Below are 15,634 nucleotides of genomic sequence, written 5' to 3'. Positions count from 1 at the left end.
AGTAGATCCTGAATTCTAGCCACTTACAAATCGAATAAAACAACTGATATTGTATTATGGCGGTCTTGCCTCTCATTCTCACTTCCTCACATGGAATATACCAGAACGAGATGGAGCTACTGGTTGAAATGTCATAGGTCATTAGGTCCTTTCCATGTAGGGCTAGCAATATGCCAATATGGAGGCAACCGTGACTTTTATAGGTAAGTCTCGTACAAAAGATATAAGTTAAATGCGTCGATGACCTGAACCGCGTGGTTAGATGACTCTGATAAGGGTACACAGCAAGTGGAGAAATTAACTGTGATTATTTAGAGTTATTGAATTGTTGTACTTGTATGCAAATTGCTTGGGGCTCGTGTCTATGGCGGTTCTAGATAACGTTATGGCTGATAAGAAGGTCTAGGCGGTCGGGTAAAGGCTAATTAAAAATTATTCTGTGACTAGGATGCTTAACCGTAGATAAAATATTTGTCTAATAAATATACTAAAAATATATTCTAAGAATATCGTAAAGAACTCACTCATTAGATAAGGGATCCCAAATAACTTATTACGATTAAATTCTACTATCTAATTAATTCTTCACTATTCGCCAGTTATCATCATAAAAAAAATATACTAAAACCTATACCTTACAAATCTATTTAGACCTTTCTTTTTCAACCGGCAACCGAACCCCAAACCTCGCCCCCTAAAACCAAAGGTCATTGAACTATCACAACCACGTACCATTTGAACTAAATCTGTAAGTATATCTTCACAGATATACCTCCAAAATTAATAACCGTATACGAAAACACAGGTTTGTCATCTAAAAGTCATTGGGACACAGATTCGAATTATGATAAGCGTACATTAGTTCTGGTAGGAAGTAATGGCTAACAATTAGGGAGTCCACGAAATATGGATACGGTAGCTTTTACGAGTTTAGAGGTAAATAAATAAAATGTAGTGTTTTTTATGGTACTGTTATGTTGTGAATTATGGAAGCGGAAAGGCTTTGTGACGTATGTTAATAGAAAAAGAAAAACAAAATACACTCGTTCGATGTGTTCAGCTCATTTTGCTCTACAGTTTGTTTATGTATTTAAAACAATCATAGAATTAATAGAGGCCAATCGTGTTTCAATAATTCAGTGGAAAATGGGAAACTTAGTGTCTTAACACTAGCTGCTATGTGCGGGATATAGCGTGAAGCTAAAAAAACAATATTAAATATATAACACATTCTTAATTTTGTTTTAGATAATTTTGAAGTTAGTGGTTAATCTATATATATAAAATCGAAAGGTCACTCACTCATCACGAAATCTCAGAAACTACAAGTGCTAGGAATCTCAAATTTTGCATAGGAGTTATTTATAGGACGTAGGTGCTCGCTAAGACGGGAATTTGCAATATTCGACTTCTAAGGGGTTGTTTTTGGGGTCGAAAGTTTGTATGAAACTTCGTTACTACAAATTCTGGGAGTCTCAAATTTTGCATAGACGTCACTAGGACGTAGCCATGGAGACAGAAATTAATTTAATGACATAGTTCACGCGGGTGAAACCGCGAGCGGGCCGCTAGTATTGTATATGTCTATTAAATAAATTTGAAGCGTATTCCATTTGTTTCTCGCATCAATGTATTCTATAGTACAGTTACTTATGCATGGCATCTACTAGTGGTTAGGCATTAGAATTTTTAAATTAAATACCAAAGGTCTTGTATGTAGATAAGTTTTAAAATATTAATATTATTAAAGTTTTTTTTTATTATTTACAGTTTAAGCCGTCATGGTACAGTGGCTTCTTCGGATTGTAAATACTATGGTTGTAGGTTCAATTTCACTTTGAGAAATGATTATAGTTGAATTGTTTTCATTTCTTCACCCTGCACTGCACGAGTACGAGAAGTTAGATTAGGTTCCACTACTTGAGTTTTGCCACTCTTCACGCAATGCTGCCAGAATTCAGGGGAAGTGGAGAACGGAATGTCTTTGCACTAATATCTCAGGTTTCCTATGCCTAACACATAGTAGGTGTTGAAAAAAAAACACAAAAAAAACAAAAACCCATACAATATAAAGCACCTGGTACAGCTTGATAAGTTTTCAAAGTACATTAACAGAATAAAGTGGATCCTCGTTAAACAAAGACCACCTGCCAACCCTCTCTAAGTGATCGCTAATGAAACCTCTCGCGCCCTGTCCTCGGCCGGTGCTAATGTGTAAAAATGCGGGGTAAATAACAGTGTTTGGATGGTTAACATTGTTTTTTTGAGTTTTTAAGTTATTTTAAACTGTTTTTTTTTCTTAGGTTTTATATTTATACCTTCTTTAAGACAAACAGAATATTTTTAGTAAAATATTTTAGTAAAAACACTATTAAAAACTAAAGCAACCCTCTAGTGGTGTCTCTCGCTTGAAATACACTAATATTTAGTTACTAACGTAAATTAGTTTCGTACTCTTATAACACTACTATTTTAAAGCCAATAAATTAGTTAATTCAATAAAACAGTTGTTTTGTATCAATTTTTCCGAACAAAATACTTAATAATATTGACATAACTTTTATATTTATGAACTGCTAAAAGCAAAACAAACTCTACTTTTTTTAATACTAAATGTTAAAGTTAAAGTTTGCCAGAATACAATAGTGAAAACTGTACTTAAATCAGTTGTCTGTTTCGTAGATTAACGTGCACAAACGTACAGACAAACAAAATAAAATTATAATTTTTACTACATTGATACATGCCCACAATTAGATAAGAGATTTTTCTTATAAATTTTCCCATATACAGACAGCGATCAGTTATAATTTTATTATATGTATAGATGTACAAAAAAATAAAAACTTCAAAATTATATTACATATTTAATACTTGTCAAAGCACATTTAAACTCATGCAATTACGCCTACTCGAGCACTTATATAAAAAAAAGAATAATAATATGAAGTTAGCTTCACGCTGTATCCCGTACACAGCAGGTTAGGCAGAGGGAACCTTATCCTAAAACACTGATCCCCATTGTCCGCCAAATTCTAGATGCATTACGTGGCGGAACTAAACGCCGCGACCACTACCATTTCCTCGAATTGGAATCGAACTAACAACCTGCAGCACGACTGGTCTCAATTAATATATACCTACAAGTACCTATAAATATTTGATTATATCCTTATAATAAAATTAAATAATATGCTAATTATAAGGATGTAACCAAAAATGGTTAGTCAGTTGTTTAAGAATGCATTGGTAGATGACCTCATGCGTATCAAACTTATCATCTAACTCGGAGATATATCCTGGATTGGTAATATTTTTCCCATGCAATGATGATGATGATGATAATGAAGGTGATGTAATCGCTTTAATAATTTATTTATAGATTGTAATGAAACGAGGATTCTAATTACCTATAAACTTGTATAAAGGTTAAATTTATATAAGATTTTTCTAATAAGATTTTTCTATATATATTTTATCAACTTCATGCTGTATCCCGCACACTGTAGGTTAGGCAGAAGGAACCTAATTGGTAAGCCCGGTCTATTTACCTAGACTATTTTCAATAACAACTCTTATAGAATGAAAGAACTAGAAACTAAATATATTGTCCATAGTTTAGGCACATTTTAAACGTTTACTATATTTTTTTGAACTAAATGACAGTAAAACTGAATTGCATATTTTAAATTAGTTTACTAATTTTTAAATTTGTACAATAGCTTCAATTATGGGAATCGAACTTGCAACCATAACGTTCCAGCTGCACTACAAGCTCATCTTAAAGAAACTATATTTAAAACCACATGAGGTCAATAACAAATGTCGTTAGACATTCTTATTCTGATGCATCAGGGAAAGGAATCACATGGATGCCAAGTTAAAAATAAGAGGATAAAACGTAAACGAGATGCGCCCGCGCCGCGTACGCAAAGATCTCGGTCAGGCGGGAGCCAACTTCTTTTGTTTCCAACCTCGAATCAGCCAGTGTTTCGAATCTAGATTCTGTTTGTTTTCCTTTTTTTTATCTTTCTTTCTTTCTTTTTTTTTATCTGTATTTTTCTTTATTGTCTCTGTGCGGGCAGTATGGGTTCTTAACAAAAAATAAACGGTGGCTTATGGCTCCCCATTGATATGCGAGTTTCGAATTGAAATTTAAATATTTGCTGGCATAGTCGACGGCTATTCTCTTTTTGATATCACTGTTGCCATCTTAATATTTAATATGTTACTCAGTAACGTTGAGGATCGCAATCGGAATCGAACCTTGTACTTTTATGTGATTTCTATTTTCATAGGCACATCATCAGATGCTAACTTTTTCTTTGGTAGAGGTACTACATATCTATTAATAATATTTAACAAAGAAAATTGCTAAAATTATTTTTTTTCTTATAATAACTTATTATACCATAATTTTACAGTTTTGGTAAACTCTATGTTTTGGTAAAATTTAAATGGTAATGCAGTAAAAGTGTCGTTTCCGTGGCTTTACACTGTATTCCACATAGCAGAGTAGGCAGCGAGATCCTAGTGTTACATCACCTAATTTCTCCGTCATTGTATTTTGAGTGACGTAACTCAACGTCATATTTTGTTTATGCGTATGTGACCAGAGCTATTAAATGAAATTATTTCAATACTCCAAGTGGAAATCGAACCCACCACCACCGAGTCAGACGTCTAATTTATTTATCACTAGCACAAACGGTACTATTCAAAATAAGATGTCAGTTCAAAAAGACAAGTAATAGACGAAATAACTTTAATTGCATTTCACGGAACGGGGTTCAGGGGGCAACATTAAAGATGTGACCGTTTCGCTGACTGCGCGTGATAGGGTTAACGAATTATTAATAATATTTAATTATATTTTTTATTACTTTTACTTGCTTTATGTATATTTATATGAAATTATTAATTAAAAGTAATAATTAGTTGTAAGCTTTTTGTGGCCATCTTTTTTATATTTTGGTTATACCGTTTGCAGAAATTTTAAGATGGGTATATTTTTATAACACTTTGCCCACTACTTTACTATTACTAGTAACGGTACATAACGCAGTGCTGTTCCTTCTTAATAACATATAAATATGAATTATTCCCCCGAATGGAAATCGAACCCACAAATGTCACGTATACTTTCAAACGCCGTGCCGCTGAATCACAACGGCCTCAAGAAAGCTTATATTTTAATATTTGGTTCCGTAGTCGTTACTGTAGTTTACTTTGAACTTATAAAATGTGGTTATTAAATTCAACCAGCCAGTCGACAAACCTATAGTTAAATATAGCTAAATATAACATTTTGCAGAAAAACAAAATATTTTATTGACATTATAATATACAGATAATTGAAAATAGAGACAGCCCTAGAATCGTATTTTTTTTTGTTAAAATCGAGAATGGTGATAAGAAATAAATAGTATGAAAAATCGTTCACCAACAGATTTGCCACGCGCGATCCGGCTTGTGTCATTTGAAGTTGGCGCGCCAACATAATTATATCATTTATATCAAGTCTCCTATATCTCTTAGTATATATAAAGACCTATTTTATATATCGATATCGATATATAGAAAGATATTTTTAAAGCCCTTTTCTTGAGAGGCAAAGAAATCAAACAGTTTTTTTTATTTATCATCCATTCCTTTTTAAAAAAAATAATGTCTTTTTTTGTCCTTTTTATTTTGTTTTAAACTTCACGCAATATTTGGCACAAACCAGGTAAGGCCATAATTAGACAATCTGTTTCTTATTAATATATTTCCGTTCCCCACTTTTCGCCAAATTCTTAAGGAAGTTCGTATTTACTGCCTCGGCAAAGCGCGGCGTTGAGTTCCGCTTCTGTTCATCTCCAGTTCTGGAGACGAATCAATACAAATATTAAGTACTTCATTCCCCCAAGAGGGCATCAAATCCACAGCAGTTGTTTTTACAGCCGCACGCCTTTGCACTACGCAGCACGATGACCTCTAACTTTTCCTTTCCTATTTTTAAAAATGTACCTTTGTAAGTAAAAAAGTCGTCGCACCCAGTATTCAATTTTCAATCAAATGGTACATAATAAAGAAAATATATGTTAAAATTTTATATTAGTTAAATATCACTTGATATTTTTAAGAAATTCTTTAATTTAACATTAACCATATGTAGAGGTTATTCGTGGCGCAGAGATACAAGTGAGTTCCACCAGCCTTCAGAATTCGGCGAAGAGAGTGTCTTAACACTAGGTTCCCTCTGCTTTATGTGGGATACAGCGGGAGGCAAAAAAATACATACTTTTACTATAATTATATTCATCTATATAGAGGGAAAACTGTGATAAGAATGCTAGTTCGATGTTCATAACATGCTGTTAGTCTTAACGTACAAATTAAAATAATGCAATTGGTTTTTCTCAATATTTATAATTAATATATTGTTGCCATTAATCCTTTCACTTATATATAGTTGAAATGCCTGTGGTTATCAATTACAATTCTTTGAACGTATAATCTTTAATGGATGCTGAATTAGTTTACATAAGAAATATTTTAAAGAAAAAAAAAAACGCTGTATCTCGCATACAGTAAAGTAGGCAGAGGGAACCTAGTGTTAAGACACTCCGTTCTCCACTTTCCGTCGAAATTTCAAGGCATTGTATGTTACGTGGCTCCATGCCGGGCCGCTAGCAGAGCGAAGAAATGATAATTCAATAACAATTCAATCCATTGAGTGAATCGAACCTACTATTTGGCTAAATGTACGTCATAATGACGTCGTCATTGCTTTCAATATTGTGCTTTTATTATACAATTTATATGTATTCATAATAAATTCAGAAGAATAACTGAATATTTAAATAAATCGTATTATCTAAAGCAACAATGTTGACAATTCTCGCGTCACGGTATTATGACGCAGTTGGGTCACTAACTTAGGCTGTACTTAATAGTCTCTATCTCTTCAATAGTATCATTTTCTCACTCCTTTTCTCGTATAGTTCTGTAAACACTAAGGACGTAGTGTCCAAGCACTATATTTTCTACTGCGATATGAAATTGTATACATTATATTAATTGGTTTATCTAAACCATCGTCCTTCGTCTAACCAGAACCCGTAATAGAATTCAAATTTATTACGACCATATTCTCTTTACATTTAATCCACAATCCACGCAAGACTATTAAATAAAAAAATAATAATATAAATATAACAATGCTTACTAATTTTAACTTATTACTAGGAAATAGATACATATGTACGTCAATTCTAATAAAAATGGTTCAGGATTACCCGAGCGCCTAACCCAGCAAAAAATACCAGATTAATAGATGCGTCATGCTTTTGACCTATTAAATACAAGTAAATTATTGTAATATAAAAACCTGGCTTACGTGTTCAATATTAAATGATAAGCTGAAGAGGTGTCTATTTTTAGAAGAGGTTTCAATTAGCAATCGAAGAATAAGAGGAACTGATTTTTATTGGTGTCAAATCTTTGAAGGTTTCTAGGGTTCCGTGCCTCAATAAGGAAGAAAGGAACTCTTATAGGACTTCTATGGTGTCCGTCTGTCAAGACTGTTTATCTTGAGATCGCGTGGTATTAAGCTTAAATTAATATCAAATATTTAGTTCTATGGTCCCTTGAACAATGCAATTAATAGATTAGAAATTGATATTTATGCATCGTTTTTTCTACATTTTGTATGGAATTCGTGGCGTATACTAAACCTATAAGATCCTTTCCGTGGATCTACAGTGGCCATGAGTTTCTTTGCCTGTATCTTCTCATGAGCTCAACCATTTGAACGGGCTTTTTTCAAGTCAAAATTGCACATTTTTTTTGATTATTTTGTTTTGCATTTTTTTGTACTTTTATTGATTGATTTCTCGAAATATGGCGTTTCGAGCGTGCCAGTTGAGCACAATTCATTTCGCCAATGTCACGTTGTATGGAAAACACACGAAGGAAATTGACCGGTAATAAAAAAGATAAATATACATAATTATAGAATACATGTAAAAAAAAAGAGATCCTGTGTTAGTACAGCCTTCACCTAAAACAAAACAAACACAAATTTACAATATATACACAACACATTAGATTAGTAATAAATAATATTTTACATGGGGGTTAATTTAAAGTTTTATTTTGTTAAGTTTAATATATTTACATAAAAATTTACATAAAGGACTAAACACAAACATTAACAAACACTGAACATTTAAAGGACGAGGGACTTTATGAGGGAGGACATCATATAAGGGACGAGTTAACTTAGGACAAGAGAAAAGGATGTGGGAAGGGGAGCCGTCGTCCAGGCCACATTCACACAGAGAGTGGTCCCTGACCCTGATCTTAGCTAGATGTACAGGAGTAGAAGCATGCCCAAGACGTAAGCGACAGATTGTTGTAATAATCCTCCGTTCAATAAACCTTTGAGAATAAAACCAAGGTCGCCTAGGAATATCAGGTTGAATAAGGGCGTAATACTTACCTTTATGGGATTTTGACTCACTCCAGGAATTATTCCAGGACTTATGCAGATGAATATCCGCAAGGGACATCAGATCTTGGGCGGAATTGGAGAAATGGTCTAATGTGCCACACTGAATAGCTGATTTAGCGCAGGAGTCTGCAGATTCATTCCCACTGATTCCAGAATGTCCTGGAATCCACACCAAAGTAACATCCAAACCCTTTAGATGACAAGAGTACAATTCTTTACGAATCCTTAAAACAATTGAAGATCTCAATCTACTATAAAATGGGCTTCCCTTTAAGGCCATTAAGCAGCTTAGTGAGTCAGTAAAAATAACTGTCTGTTTAAAATTGTGGGAATGTGTAAACAGGACTGCTTCTAACAAAGCAACAGCCTCGCCTGTGAACACAGATGATTCGGGAGGGCATTTAAATTGTAATATAATTTTGAATTTTGGTATCCAGCAAGCTGCACCAACACAGCTTTCTTTTGAAAGCTTTGATGCATCTGTAAAGATGAGGATGTGATTTGAAAAATTTTCATTTACTATGGATTGAAATTTTGTGTTGGTGCCAGGATCTCCCTTGGTTAGGCCAAGATTTGTGACGATACAAGGAGAATGAACTAGGGCGTTATACGGTGTAAGGAATAGTGGATTAGAAGGAAAACAAGTCAAAGGATTAGGAAGAGAGGTAAGTCTAAGGAAGCTATCAAGCAGGTATGGTAAAGGTTTGCCTTGAGGAATGAGATCAGCTAGCTTAGATAGCTTAGACCGTAGAGGATGGGAAGACAGCTGCAACATTTTACTCACAAATCGATCGGAAAGGAATTGTCGGCGGATAGGAAGTGGAGGATCTACACACTCCACCTGCAATGCATTGGTAGGAGTAGACTTCATCGCACCTAGGATAATCCGAAGACATTTATATTGTATTCGGTTTAATTTTTCAGTAGGTAATTTATTAAAGGGGTCTAACACAAATAATCCATAGTCAATATGACTGCGAATTATAGCATTGTACAGCAGTTTTTGAGTATAAGGGTGTGCGCCCCACCACACACCAGACACAGCTCTCAAAGCATTAATGCCTTTTTCACATTTCCTGCTGAGATATTCAGCATGAGCAACTCCGTTCAATCGCTTATCAAGTATTATGCCTAAAAATTTGACGTTTTCTGTTAGATGAATGGGAATATTATCACACAAAATTTGAAAATTTGGAATTACTCTCTTTTTTGTAAACACGACCGCTTGACATTTAGCTACCGACAATGCCAGGCCATGCTCAGAGAGCCACTGGTTAAGATAGTGCAAGGCAGTATTTAAGCGAAAAGTTATGTCCTCCATAGAATTTGAGCTGTAATAGAGGACGATGTCATCAGCATACTGAAGGATGTTACAGAAATTATTAACAGATAATTCAAGGTCATGTGTGTATACGTTATACAACAGCGGACTAAGAGCTGAACCTTGAGGAAGACCTTTCCAGACAAGTCTGGAAGGTATAGTAAGAAGCGGATGTCTTACAGATACCGATCTCCCGGTCAGCAGATTACATATGTAATGGGACATCCTCGGCGGAATACTCAGCTGACGCAATTTCTGCCTGAGCACCGGAAGAAGAACATTATCATATGCAGATGCGACATCTAAAAAGACACCAACCAAATACTCTCCTTTGGCAAAGGCTCGTCGAATATCTGTAGTAAGAATACTGAGACTATCAATAGTACTTAGCCCCTTTCTAAAGCCAAACTGAGAGGGCGCTAAGATATTCCTACTTTCCACTATCCATTCCAGTCGATTTTTCAAAAGCCGTTCAACAATCTTAGATATAGTAGATGCCAGGGCAATGGGTCTATAGGAATTAAAATCTGAAGGACATTTTCCAGGTTTGAGGATAGGGATAACAATTTGGGACTTCCATGAGTTGGGTATATTGCCTGATTGAAATATTTTATTTATCATGTTTAGAAAATGGTGTTTAGATTTATCATTTAATTTTGTAATAAAGGAGTAAGAAATACCATCCTCACCTGGACTGGTATCCTTTAAATCCGTTAAGACGTTTTTAAGTTCTTCAAAGGAAAAAGGAAGATCCATTTCCTCCGAAGATTCAACCGGCGTGGATATAAATAAATCTTGGGATGGGACAAAAGGAGGAGCCAATTTGTTCGCAAAATCGTTGAGCCAAACAGAAGGATTATTGGAATTGGGACTGCTGACATTGTTAAGAGATCGGCGAAATCTCTTAACATTTGTCCAAACAAGGGAAGGAGAGGAACGAGGACTAAGGGATTCACACAAACTTATCCAACCACGTTTTTTCCTTTTCCAAATGCAATTTCTAAACTTCGCATCCTTGCGTCTGTAGTCGATAAAATTTTCCATAGTCATACAGGCTGCGTATGACTCCTCGGCAGATGTTCGCCGAAGGACAGAATCAGAGCATTCCTGATCCCACCAGGGATTGAAATGCATCCAATTCTGAATGGAGCGGTATTTGGGGATATGTAGGTCAGCAGCAGACATAATAGCAGAGACAAACCCTTCATAGTAAACAAAGATACTCTCATAATTACCAGACTCAGAAAGATTGCACAACATGCAATCCACAGAGTCGGCGTACTCGTTCCAGTTGGCCTTTTTTAAATTAAATCTATGGGGAAGGGAAGGACTAGGAGTGGAAGGAAGTCTATTATTTAAGGACAGCAAAATCGGGAAATGATCACTACCATGGGTAGATGGAAGTACAGACCATGATAGTTGGGAAGCAAGAGAAGGAGAAGATAAGGAAAGATCAATAGCAGACCTAGGGTTCTGATTTGGATTAACCCTACGAGTCGGTGATCCATCATTGAGAATGCAGAGATCCACATCATCAATCATGTCCAACAACGAAGGCGAAAATCCATCACAGTAGTAACACCCCCACAAAGTGTGATGGGTGTTAAAATCACCCAGGACCACCACAGGGCTGGGAAGCGAAGAGATAATAGACTTAAGCTCTAGAAAGATGGAAGGGGAAGGATGAGGGATGTAAACAGAAAGGAAGGAAATACCAAGGGTCCTCACAGCAACAGCATTCAACTGTTGACTATGAGAAGGGAGAGGAATACGGGAATATGGAGAAGAGTGCTGGATGAGGATAGCACTACCTCCATACCCGTCCTTTCTGTCCTCCCTCAAACAGGCGAAACCTGGCACCCTGAATCGGGAGTCAGGCACCAGCCACGTTTCTGAGAGGGCAATAATGACAGGATTATGCAGAGAAATAATATAAAGTAATTCATGCTTTTTAGCACGAATACTTTTACTATTCCACTGTAGGAAGGATAGTGGAGCCATTGTGAAGGATTTTAAAGATTTTGAGTAGGTTTTGGGCAACGTAGGACGGTAAAGGAAGTTCATCAGCAGTTGAGATTATGCTCACAAGAGTGTCAGTCAAAGCAATTAACAGATCCTTTGTAGATTCTGCTGAACTGTCAGAACCTTGACTAAGTGCACAACCATTAGGAAGGGATGAGGAACAATTGCTAATAATGGACTGGTGAGCTTGTCTATTGTATCCCTTTGCCATAGGAGCGTGGGGACGGGGAGCTTGGAAAACTGTTTTAGAATAAGATTTAGGGGAAGAAGCAGCAGGTCTGCTTTGTTGGGATTGGGAGTTTGTGAAAACAGGAGGTGAAAACATTTCCTTAGCAACATCAGCATAGGAACGTTGGACAGATGGAAACCGAGAGGATGCTTCCATATAGGAAATACACTCTTGCGACATAACCGACTTAATGTTCTGTTGTCTTACATACTCAGGGCACCCTTTTTCAGTTGCAAAATGTTTCGCTGTGCAATGGATGCAGGTTGAATTTTCCTGCCGGATGTCACATGCGTCACCAGTATGAGACTGGGAACACCTATAGCACCTTGGCTTTGACCTACACTGTGACTTAACATGACCAAAACGACAGCAATTAAGGCACTGGATTGTAGGATATTTATACAGTTCAATATTAAGGACAGATTTATAGGAGAATACTCTTTCAGGCAATTGTTGACCACGTATAGTAATTACAACAGTTTGAGTTGGGACCCATGTAACTACACCCTCACTTACATTCTTCCGGTTCATTCGTCTTGCTTTTATAACTTCTCCGCATGCAGTAGGGAATATCAGTGAGCCAACAAACTCTTCCAAAGACCATTCAACGGGAATTCCTTTTACAATACCCATTCTTGTAATATTAAATGTCGGGATTACACAAACATATTTACATAGACTAAGAACAGGATTAGCCAAAAATCTATTCGCTGCATCAGCAGACGTAAATTGGACACTGATTTTATTGCGACCAACATTTTTAACTCCATCATTAACTATATCACTAATTTTATTTGTATGGAGAAATTGACCAAATTTAATAGCTCTTATAGAGGTCCCTGCAGATGGGTCAGGAGATTCCCTTGACACATACACAATAAAGGGACCTTTATCCGTACTAATATAGGATTTTGGGGCTTCGGACATGGCAGGGTGGGTCCATACATTTTGGATGGAAGGAGTAGCGGTGGATGGGTCTATTATAGTTTTTTTAACTATATCCTGGTTTGAGGATGTTTCCTCACCTTGCCTTTTTCTATTTACAGCTTGAACTGTGGAATTTACATAACCCCCCCCAGGATCAGGGGGGTCAGGTGGAGGATCAGGATCCATCTTAAAATAAAATAACCTAACTATAAACTAAAACTAATCTAAACTATAAAACAGCACAACTACTTACTATTACCAATCACCTTATTAGTATGGATCTATTTACATTATTATATAATGTTTCCACTAAGTAAATAAGGAGTTTCACCACTAAAAAGAGATATTTTCACTAACACGTGTGTAAACCAAAACAAACGTCAGTAAATGTTAAGCATTTTTATGGAATAAAGATATTCTGACTTCGACTTTGACTTTGACAGTTATGCAATTTGGCACGAAGTGAGAACTTACAATAAAGAAAAAACTTCAAAAAGTGAAAAGTTATAGACATTTTCAGGAAAAATATTACAAGCTTATAATTTTAGTTAATTTCACACAATATTCCCTTATGGTAACTTAAATTCAACTTTTATAACTCAACTTTTACTTATAAAAGTTAACCGTTGTGGTGGTGACCCCGTTGACCTACAACCCTGAAATTCGTACGTAAGCCTCTATAGGCGACTCTGACTCGCCCTTGATTGGTTTTTTTTAGATATATATTTTATAATATTCCGAAACATCTTATTCTGTTTAGTATAAATACGAGAGCAGTCTATAGTTTGTTAAAGCAGCGCTATTATATTTCTCAGTTCTGAGAAAAACTGCAAATAAGTTTAGAGAAAATGTGCAGTTTTGGTGTTGTTCTAAAAATAAAGAAAATTTTTACTAAGACTTATTTTTAACTCTAATTAATTTAGATAGAGTTGTAATAATTTCTTGATTATTCTTTTCATTAACAAGCAAATGGTAGAGTAATATAAAATAAATAGAGAATTTATTCACTAACTCCGGTTGACAATAATAATTTTCTATAGTAAATCTTTTGTATAAAGTACGTCAATTATAGGTATATCAGAAATACTATAAGGAAGTTAGTGTTCTTCCAATTGAAGGTATATTTATAAAATAGATAAGCAGAAAGAATCGCACCTTATTTAATTTATTATATTTAGTATGACGATATAATATTATCAAAGTTTTCCACAATCTTTATAATTATTTCACTAAAACCTCGAAGTTTGGCCTGTTTGTTGAAGTTATGTTACCATTTTTTTTTGACATTATCTACTAAGAAAATAATGAAATTGGCAAACTAACTGTAATATATTAATTAAGTTTAATATAGATATATATACCTTTCAGCTTCACGTTATTTTCTTTATATCAAGGTAAGCAAAGAGAACTAAGTCTTAAAACACTCTATTCTTATTTTTATCACTGTTTAAGACATTACGTTTTGACAAAGCTTAAAGCGGCATTTCGACGTACCAACTTAGGGAAATGTCATAGGTTATAGACATCGCTTTGATATATGGTTTACGTAATCTTTACGGTAAATAATTAAATTAAAAATGGTTTAATAAGTAATTCATTAAAAATATAAATAAGTACATCTTACCGCTTAGAAGACAGAAGCAGTAAAATCCTTTTTTTTTACTTCTTGTTAACGAAAATTCAATAGTTTACAAGTTTACACGATTTCAGTTCACACTTCTAACGAGTTATAATTCACGCTCTTGCACACATAACTAACCAAACATCAGTAGACCTTACAAAACGTTTAGCACTGAAATTCGGAACACTCTAACACATATTTACTTATTATCATAATAACAAAAAAAATGTCACTTCAATCCTCTCCATATACATTTAAAATAAACTAAAAAAAATAAAGTACTATAGTATACTAAACTTCTACGTTTTACAAAAAAAAAAAAACAGTACTATAGCATAAACAACTTGGCTGTATCAAGTGAGGTCTACGCAAAAACGATTGAAAATTCGTTCCATTTTCGAACGAAATCCAATTTGACAATTACGTCGGCTGTCAGATTTTGACAGGTGCGCGCGCGTGTGAGCGTGTAGTGCGCACGAGCATCGGCGCAGTACTGCGTTCGCGCGCTTTTCGACCCACGAAACCTTCTCAACATCTAGAATTAGATATATATTTTCTCACGGAAAGGATTATAATACAGGATATATTCTATAGCATCTTCGCTGACTGTTTCTGTCAGAGTTTTGTTTTCGTTTTGACGTTTGATCTCTTTTTTTTTTTAAAAGGGGATTACCGTTTATGAACGTCGGCTTTATGGAGCGTAGTGAATTGCAGTTATGGTTTTTTATGTCATAAGTCGAATGCTTAACGGTTGTTCGGCTATTGTAATCTTAATATTATTATAAATATTTGACCTCGCGTTGGAGAATTGAATTTTATAGTTTTATATTATATTTATTGCAGAATTGGGTAATTTATAATACAATATTTTTAGGATAATTTTTATATATCTTAAATTGTTTTTATAATGTTTCCCAGATAACTAATATTTACGAAATATTTTTCTTTATAAATTATAATAATTAAAATTGTTATTACCCTTAACAACTACTTTATATAATAATACATATATAATTA

The 15,634-nt window shown here is 34.8% G+C and overlaps 1 protein-coding gene across 1 annotated transcript in view; it reads right to left on the bottom strand.

Annotated features, from left to right (window-relative positions):
• Positions 1–15,093, bottom strand: part of dysf (neuronal PAS domain protein dysfusion) — a 118,841-nt gene extending 103,748 nt beyond the window's left edge. Inside the window, exon 1 of the mRNA XM_085189882.1 lies at positions 14,621–15,093. The gene's annotated coding sequence lies outside the window, so the exon portion shown is untranslated. The remainder of the gene's footprint in view (positions 1–14,620) is intronic.
• Positions 15,094–15,634: the final 541 nt, after the last annotated feature.

The sequence above is a fragment of the Heliconius melpomene genome, chromosome 9 (assembly GCF_056956725.1).
Source record: "Heliconius melpomene rosina isolate 202511_hmr_F chromosome 9, ASM5695672v1, whole genome shotgun sequence".
Classification (NCBI taxonomy): Eukaryota; Metazoa; Arthropoda; class Insecta; order Lepidoptera; family Nymphalidae; genus Heliconius; species Heliconius melpomene.
This window is presented reverse-complemented; position numbering and strand designations above follow the sequence as displayed.